The sequence below is a fragment of the Pantherophis guttatus genome, chromosome 6 (genome assembly GCF_059756535.1).
Source record: "Pantherophis guttatus breed Tessera chromosome 6, ASM5975653v1, whole genome shotgun sequence".
NCBI classification, from domain to species: domain Eukaryota; kingdom Metazoa; phylum Chordata; class Lepidosauria; order Squamata; family Colubridae; genus Pantherophis; species Pantherophis guttatus.
Window position 1 is genome coordinate 24793750 of NC_142068.1, and position 10158 is coordinate 24803907.

Here is a 10158-nt window from a genome sequence, read left to right on the forward strand (position 1 = left end):
TCCAGATGTATTAGGATCACAAATCCCAAAGCTTCCCTAAATTATAATTCAAGACTAGAAATTGAGAGCTCTAGGCACAACTAATACTAGATAAGTTGCTGGACACACTGAGCTGCTTATTTTTAACCTAGCAACAGTAAGGTTATTGAGAAAATATGATCATTGACATTTGCTATATCTACAGCCTGAACCCGGGAAAATGAAATTTACTTTATTACAGAAATTAGCCATCGAGCACACAGCCAGCCATGAGATGGATCATAGGACTTTCACTGTCACTTCAAATTTTTAATAGGACTCATTTTCCATGTGACATCAAATTGAGTAATAAACTCTTAAATGTGACAGAGAAAACTTGAAACTAAAAATGGAGGGAAGATTATTATTTAAACATTTTAAGAAATAGCATGGTAAGAAGAAGGTTCATATAACTCAATTTTTCTTGCACTAAGATTTTTCCTTCCCAATAAGTGTCAAAACAACGATGGAAGTGGTTTGTCATTTCCTTTTTCTATAATGTCTATGGAGATTCTCAGTCAGCCAGATCATGGTTGTCCCAAAGGTGCTTTTCCAAAAGGCAACTGGACTTTGTTTTTCCTTGAAGATATTTTACTTCCCATTCAAGAAACTTCTTCAGTTCTGATTGAATGGTGGTGGATGGAAGGGTTTATATTCCTTGCAGTCATCTGATTATTAGCACTCATTCAGAGAGTTGTTGGGGCCACGTGGAGATCACCTGAATAGTGCAAGTGGGTGTGGAACCTTCTTGGAACTGTTGAAAGAAGGTTCCACACCAGAGGTGGATTTCAGCAGGTTTTGGCCAGTCCTGGAGAACTGGTAGCAGAAATTTTGAGTAGTTCGGAGAACTGGTAAATACCACCTCTGACTGGCCCCTCCCCCATCTATTCTCTGCCTCCCGAGTTCCAGCTGATCGGGAGGAAATGGGAATTTTGCAGTAACCTTTCCCTGGAATGGGGAGGGAATGGAGATTTTACAGTATCCTTCCCCTGTCACACCCACCAAGCCACGCCCACCAAGCCATGCCACGCCCACCAAGCCACACCCACAGAAACGGTAGTAAAATTTTTTGAAACCCACCACTGTTCCACACCCATCTACACTATTCAGGTGACCCTGAGAGCACAGGTAGACCTCCAAGTGGCCCCAACAACTCTCAGAGAGAGTGCTAATGACCAGATGAATGCCAGGGATATCAACCCTTCCATCTACCGCCATTCAGTCAGACCTGAAAAAGCTTCTTGGATGAGAAGTGAAATGACTTCAAGGAAAAACAAAGTCCAGTTGCCTTTTGAAAAAGCACAGTTGGGACTTTTTCTATAATAATAAGTAATTTGGTGCTATTCCAAAAAAGTATTACCATTTCTATTTCAGATGACATCTCCAAGCCAAAATAAATAAATAAATAAATACAACAAAACCCAAGGGCCAGACTATGCACTGATTTAATGAATAGATTTGGTTTGTGCAGATTGACCCAGGGCAAACAGCTATTGTAAAATCTTACTCTCCACAAAGAGATTTAGCTTAAAGGACATATTCATATATATAGTACATTCTATATTTCTTTATCCTGTACAATTGGGAGGAGTTACATGATGGCTCACATATAATCCACGTTACTGCAACTTGCAATTCAAAATGCTCAGTATGCGTTTGTCTTTCTCTAATACAAAACAAAACCAAAATGCTGGGCCATATTCTAATGATTATGACGATTGAATATTTGCTGCTTTTGGGCTCAATGAAAGAGCAGACAAGTGCAATGATAATCAGCCCTTAACATGTCCTACTGAACAGCCCTGGTATTGAAAAATAAAACACACAGACGTTTAAAACTAATTATATGCAAGCTATGGTAACAGATTTATGTTACAAGCACTGAACTATGATCCTCATTTATAATAACATGCTTAAAGGAGGGGGGAACATCTTAACAAGACAGATAGCCTAGGACTACAAGAGGAAAAACAAGCTTTTGTTTTGAAATGCTGGTAACTGTTTAGTTATTTATAAATAGCTTGAACAAGAAGAAAAGGTCTGGAATTAAAGATTGATTGGCGCATCATATGAAAACCTCCATCCTCATTTAAGTTCTTTTGCTGACGTACATCTTAAAAGGGAAATTAGAAGCTACTTTAGGACCCAATTGTATATTTCTAGAATTTTATGGAGTTGTTTTCTTTATTGCTTATAATGATCCCGCTAATTTAGTTCTGAGACTGTAGTCATTCTGGAAATGACTACATACATTTAAGCATTCATTCATATAGAAACAAAATATTTTTCTGGTGCATCTTCCCAATCTGTGACCTCTAAAAAACTCCAATTCTGGGAAGTATTCTCAAAACATATATAGAACACCAGGTTGGACAATGATGGTTTAGCATATTAGAACATAAACCCTGACAGCCACAAAAACATCTTCACTGCCTCTTCTCTGTCCAACTGCTTCATACTCCTATTCTACAGGCAAATCTTCATTGTTGAGTTCTATAGAGATATAGAAATCACTTACAGGAATTAATAAATATTACTTTGATTTTTCTATAGGTGAGAATGGGCTCTCTTATATAAACTGAAGATGTGTGAAATTAATAACTCACAATGGGCAATTGTAAACATTCCAGAATTTCTAATGTTTTTGTAGTCTTAAGACTACATCAACAGAAAGGTTGGTGCAAGTCTACAAGGAGCTGAAGATGAGATCAAGCATTTTGTACAACAAAGCTACATAGACATCCTATCCATAGAGATGTGGGGCACCAGATTTTGTTGGAAGACAACTGCTTCATCCCTAGCCATAGGCTACACTGCTGGTTGCTGATAGGAATTAAAGTCCAACAATATGAAAAGATCTGAAGGTCCCTATGAACTCTATTTTTTCCTGTTTCTGTCATGCTATATTTTTGAATTCTGAATTTCTTTTCCTAGTTTCTCAGCCCCATCATTTCTCCTGCTCTCTTTCTACATCTCAGATCATTTGCTGGGATGTCTTTAGGGAGCTAACCATATGGCTTGGCTTCATCTCACATTTAGATTACTCAACCTATGGGGACAGTCATGAGATAGCTCATTGCATATTTAATATATATAGAAGCAGCAAGTAAGAGAGACATGCAATTTATGAGATCCTCCAGTGTTCAGAAAAGGAAGCTACAGGGAAGAAAAACAGTTTTCTGACAGCCTTTTGCACACAGTTAAGTAAATTAAATTAACTAATTAAGTATCCTTTGGGAACAATCCAGTTAACGAATGCTTGTCTTAATAATTATTTCTGAATACAGTTAGACCAGACACAAAAGTAAACAAAATGTGATTCTGTCTCCTTATTAATCTAATGAGTGATTTACTAAGCATGTCTGTTAAAATATCACTGAAATTACATTGTATTGGTGATAAAACCATAAAATACTGTTATGTTTTCTGACAGATGGACAAATGTTAATATCAGAATATGGCAGCTGGGAAGAAATGGATGAAGTTGTGAATCAAAGCCAAACCAGCAGTGCTCCATGAACTCCTTATAAATTCACTGACACTGGCTTGGCTTGTCCTCCTCAGGCATGTTTTGGATTCAGCAATATTTGCAGCAAGACTCACCCATACAAAAATGATAATATGTGGACACTAATATCATGATACACTTACATTTTGATCTCTGGCACAAGTACTCCTTGCCTCTGCACAGATGTCCAAACATAGGTTGTCTTGGTTTGGATGGTGACAAACATGGTGGGCAGAATTACTACTTGCTAAGAACCATTTGGCTCGTAATAATTAAGCTAGAAAGTGTAGTGAACAACTTTTCAGTAACAGAGAAATTGCCTGGGGCCAGGGGTGTGAGCAGCAAGCTGACATTTTGTTACAAGGAACACATATTGTGATGCCAATATAAGCTCTTCCCTGTAAGTATCGGAATGCAGCAGCGATGAAATCCAATTTTTTTTTACTACCAGTTCTGTGGGCGTGGCTTAGGTGTGGCTTGATGGGCATGGCAGGGGAAGGATACTGCAAAATCCCCTTTCCCACGCCACTCCGGGAGAAGGATACTGCAAAATCCCCATTCTCTCCCCACTCCTGGGGGAAGGATATTTGCAAAATCTCCATTCCCACCCCACTCTGGGACAGCCAGAGGTAGTATTTGCTGGTTCTCCAAACTATTCAAAATTTCCGCTACCGGTTCTCCAGAACCCATCAGAACCTGCTGGATTTCACCCCTGGAATGCAGGTACAAAAGAGAGAGGAGATGAGTTGTGGTATCACAATGTACATTTCATTATTTGTCTCCCTTGTTCTCCCTCACTAGCAGATGCATAGGGCAGGGGCAATTCCCCCCCCCCTTTTTTTTCAGAACAAGAAGGCCTAGGATCCTCCGATCCCACAGCAACTCATGACATCTGTCAGTGGGCACTCTCAGATCAACTGAAATAAACATTTATTTATACTACTTATGTCTATGTTAGTGTGGGAAGTTCCCTCCCCCCGAAGAATGAAATATTTTGAAGTCTATTAAAAAAAGGCGGAATATTATATTTCCCTAAATGAGAAATGGAGAAACATGGTTTTTTAGAAGCAGGAAGCAGACTCAGTCTTTCTTAACAGGCCCCCAGCAGATATTTTGTGCCCATTAAGAAAGATTGGGCTAGCCTATTCAGAAACCAGACCCAGTTTCCCTGCCCCAAGCAGAAACTGAGAAAGTCAACTTTTAGTAATGCAGGTTTGGTAATCCATTCAAGACCAAAGTCACTAGGCACAATAGGAATTGCCCAACACCATTTCAGAACACAAGCCTCTTCATTGAACCATCCCAGAGCAGTCCAAACTTCACCTCAAATACAAAGCCCAAAAGAAGGTATAACCCACCCCAAACTCTATTTTGTCAGCTGGCCAGAACCACAATCTCATGTGATTCTGCTTCATCATTAAACCATCTTTCCAATCAGCCTCCATGTTTCCAGTGTCTTTGTCCCAGCTCTGAAATGAACCAGATGGATATTGCTTTCCAACATTAGTTCAAGCAGGTAAACCTAAGTGGCTTATTGGTTCAACAAATTCTTCATCACACCTTTACAATGATAATAAAACCCTAACGCCATAGTACTGCTCATTAACACATTGGAGTTCTCCTTGTCTCTTCAGTCCCCAAAGGCTCCATGAAACAACCCGGTCATTACTAATTTATGGAATATTAAAAGAGAGGGAGCTGCTCTCGACTCAGGAGACCCAATATTCCACAAGGGAGAAGACCATTCAGAAACTGCCCACTTCTGAATTCCATCCCTCTGCACCTCATTGAGGATGGAGATGGAGCATCCATGTTTTGCATGAAAAATCTCACGTGCACATATTTTACTTGGGCTAGACAAGCTCGAGGAAAAGAGCCATACACCACCCAACACTACAAAAGTTAAAAGGAGGAGAAATTACTACTGTTTGTAACATTTTAAAATATAACATGTTGTCATATGGAGCATATGCTGGAGGTGGTTGATAATGATAGAGCTGATGTCCTCCCTGCTCATCCTATTCCCTCCTTCCCCATCTTTTAATTATAGCTGGTAATTTTTATTTTTATAGTATTTTTATAGTATTTTAATTTTATTATATGCATGTTTCTGCATTCTTTTATATTTATATTATAGGCTGCCCAGGGTCACTTCTTGGTGAGAGAGGGGGGCAAACAAATTTAATACATAAATATCCTGAGATGTAATATGCAGTTCAAGGGTCAAAATACATACTAGAAAGAATATACAGTCTTGGTCCCAAACCAGAAGAAAATCAATTGATCCCCACCCCAAAATTTATATGCCACTATATCTTTTCCAATTAAATTCTCCAGTTTTTCCTCATCATTTTGTGATCAACCCCTCTTGATCTGCTTCTTCGTTGTGCATTACTTATAGAAAGCATTGGTGAAGCATTAAAAGTAGGATTAAGAGAAAAAAAAGGTGAAAATGCAATCCATCCAGTAGAACAGCAGCAGCAATTAAGCAAATGAGGAAACCTACTCCCACACTCTGAATCTCTTCTGTGGGATCCCACAATCTCCTTAACCACTAATTTTGCATCCATCTTTAAATTACATTTGAGGCACAAAATGTCAATTTTCCTTTTCTTATCATCCCTGGATGGTTGTGTGGCATAGTATTTGGCAAGTGAAAATGAGCCTTCAAGCCATAAGAAGATGGCCTTGTGGTTAGACAAGTAAGATTCCCATAAATATTTGAGGCAGGGTTTTAATCCCTTTTACTTTTGTAAAGACAAGCATAAGGTTGTAAGGGGTTGTCTATGACACTACATTTCAACCTTTTGTTTAAGAGTGTAAATTCAGGTTCTCCTTAATTCATCCAGCTGTTTCTTACCATCCCTGCACACACACATATATATATTTAAAATTAAATTTGAATTATTGATTAAAGGATAAAAAAAATCATAGAAGGCCAATGGCGTGAGTGGAATTAAACTGTCCTCAGATACGCTTGGGATTAAAATGTGGCAACCCCCTTTTTTTACTTCAAAAGAGGGAGGGGGGAGAGAACAGGCAAGGGATTCTGGGTAACTTTGAATTATTTCAAACCTCAGTCAATCATTTCCAGTTCTCTGTACAATGGGGAAATTGTAAAAAAAAGAAGAAGAAAGAAATCAATTAGAAAACTCTCCCCAAATGCTAAAATGAAGCCTTTGTCCAATTTCAAGAAACAGGGAATTGGTAGAGTTGTGCTTTTATGAAACGGATTTTGAATTAAATATTGTCTCATGTTCAAGAGTTTGAATCGTTTAAATTCATTTACCCTCCCCAACCCACTGCTTTTTGCTTCCTTAGCTCCTATCCAGCACTAGATGGAACCCAGACTATAATTATCATGCAAAACAGTATCTCCCAGGCTCATTAATGCATTTCAGACTTTAAGTTCCTTGAAGTTCTGACGATTTTAAAATATTGATACTCGTTCATGGAATGACTTCCTATGACATAATGGTATTTATGGACTTGAACATGGTTGAAACAGCTAAAAAAAGAAGGACCATGTCATAAGTGTTTACTCTTGTGAAAAACTATACCATGTTAATATATGCCAATTTCTTAAATTCTGTTAGCAGTTGTAAGGCAGTCAGATACCACCCATGGGATTGTGTGCCCTCATGAAACACAATTACAATGAGAATATCTCATTATCTCATTGGCTTTAGCTTACTGTTCTGTTACCATGGTTTCAAATACACTGAGGAGTCTGAAACTAAGAGTGCTGCTAACAAAGAACATATCCTTGTACAATGACATCAGATCATGTTAGACAGAATAGACTTAATTAAATACCCCCTGATGTAGCCCAAAATATAGAAGTTATGTATACCTTTTTTCCCCCAAAAAAGAAACATGCTATTAAATGCAGCTGGGAAATACATACATACACAGAGACAGAGAGAGACCCACCCAAATAAATAGAAAAAGAAAACTCTTGTGGTTATTGAAAGTTAAATGTATTGCAACCATTTATCGCAAGAAATCTATCACAAGCAAGGAAATGGAAACATAATGGAGGGATCAGATAAAGTGAATGATATATATTTCCTTGGTGAACGTAACTTGCTGTGGATGAAACATGCACCATTTTTATTCTGGTAATTTAGACACTGGCATTCAAAATGGAAGTATAGGGACATGCCTGATTCATTATAATGTAGCCTAACTTAAGAAGTCATATTTCTTGGACTATAAATAAAAAGTGTATATATAACCTATTTAAGGAAGAGTGTAGTCCTTTGTCTTTACATTCATCTCTTATAACTGTGCACTTTTAAAAAACCCATTGAAATCAGCAGTACATAAGTACATGTACCAAAGTATTTGATCATGGCCATGTTTTTTTTTTCCTTCTTAATTTGGAAAACAAGAACCCAATTATGGGTGAATGTGTGTCATTCCCAGTGGTGGGTTGCTACCAGTTCGGTTCGGATCTTGCGAACTGATAGTAGCGGTGGCAGGAGGCTCCACCCACCCACCCAAATGTCATCATGGATGCTCTGTGCATGCCCAGAAGCGCCACGTGCGAGCGCTCCTGTTGCAAACCGGTAGTGAAGGTAAGTGGAACCCACCCCTGGTCATTCCATATGATTCATCTTATATGTCAGCTTTCCCTTGTCTTGTGCTCCACCACATGTACTTGGCATGATGGTTTGAAATTCTAGTAGCCCTTATTGGTTCATAACCCTGAAAGGAGTGGTGCTTTGATTTATCTGTCTAATCTGGTGAGTTACTTCTGCATTGTTTTAAATAAGACCCATAATATTGTTTAAAAATTAGACTGTGTAAATGGATTGGGAAAAATGCAAATGCAAAGCTGCCATGTAAGTCTGGAAAAAGATGGGGGGTGCTTTAATGTTTCCAAAAGAGGTGCTTTGAAAAGAAGTCCATATCTTCCAAAGTATCTTTTTTGAAGGACTTGCATTAGCTTATGAAGTTTTTACTAAAAAAAATTTTTGGGGAGGGGTGTCATTTCTGGAGGCAGAACAACTCATGGATATTTATTTCTTGCACAAATTAGATTGTCTCAAGACTAAAACAGGGGTAGGTTGCCCAGAATCTATGATACATCATCTTCATCATCAGGAAACAGACACAGAGAGAATGCAACATGCATAATTCAGCCAAATTTCCCATGTTTTTGTTTCAGAGTCATGGCATTAAAAATTCCACAAATCATTTATTTACCCTGGAGGATATCATGTGACATAATGTGACAATAATGACTTCCCTTGTGGTGTTAATTGATTTTGTCCTGGTAGAGAAGGCAATTTGGCATCCATAGCAGTTTCCAGATCATGGACTTACTGATTGTCTGTCTAGGTAGTATTACTGTTAATGAAGAGAAAACACACTTTCCCCTTTAAACACAGTATGCTAATTAAGACAGACAATAGTGAGCCAGAGGTCGTTTATTATTTTTAAAGTGAGAGTTAATTATAAACGATGGGCACAGAAATGCAAAATGATTGTAAATTAGTAAGTGTGATTCTGAACTCATAAAATCCAGTGTCATATTCTAACCATCTTAACATTTTAACATGTGAATAATTAACAGTCTGAAGTTGAACAATTGCCAGCTTGTAAAAGGTCTGATTGAAAGCAGCATTTATCATCTGCCGAATGAACACAGCTCATTAGGTCAACAATTTTTAATTAATGGCTTTCTGGTAATCTAACATATTTTTAGCATCATGGCTTTAAGTTGTTGGTTTTATATTTAATCTGCACAATAATTAAAAACTGTGCCTAAGCTTAAAGGATTTTCATAGCATTTGAATAACTGTTAGAAGGGATATGTCATTCCATTCAATTTAATTTTGGTACATTTAGAAATTTTGTCCCTGCTCTCTCAGCAACCATGGCAGTGAACATGCATGGGGGAGAGATTTATTTAAGTGGCCCTTTCCAAATCAAAAGCTTCCTTCCCATCAAAAAGCAGATAAAAACATTCTAGTCTAGTTTTCTAATTGCACAGTCATCTTATTTGGTGTTATTATTATTGTTCATGAAAATTGTAGATTGTTGAATGTGAGTATCTGCCCTATGAGGTAGATCATGGAGAAAACATGACGAGACAAGCTAATTCTACTTGATTGTAAAGTTAGGTTAAGCAGAATCTTGCAAGTCTGAAAGTATATTTCTACTCTTCCCTCCACCGTCACCCCCAGTCTTCTTTTCAACCTAAGACAGTAAGGAGGGTCTCTTCTACCTGTAAATCTCTTTCACATTCTTGCTGCAGACTAAGCTGCCATTTTCCTGCCAATTCCCTTTTTGCTCCATCTCCCAAGGTCATCCCCACACACCATTATGTTCAGAAAATTCCCCATCAAGCTGTCCGAATACAGATGGGGGGGGGGGGGAAGTTTCAATTAGATCTTTATGAATTCTGGGAATTGGAGCTTCAGTACAACTGGGGGACTTTAGAAAAACATAAAAACAAGGCAGATAAAACACATGTGATTAAGATATCCAGAAAAACGTTAAAACATTCACATCAAGAGTTGGTCAAAATCTTGCCTGATAAAAAGAATCTTTACCAAAGTTAGTGAGTGTAAAAAAGACATTATTATACATATTTTTATGGAATCTGTTGTGAGAGTAGGAGT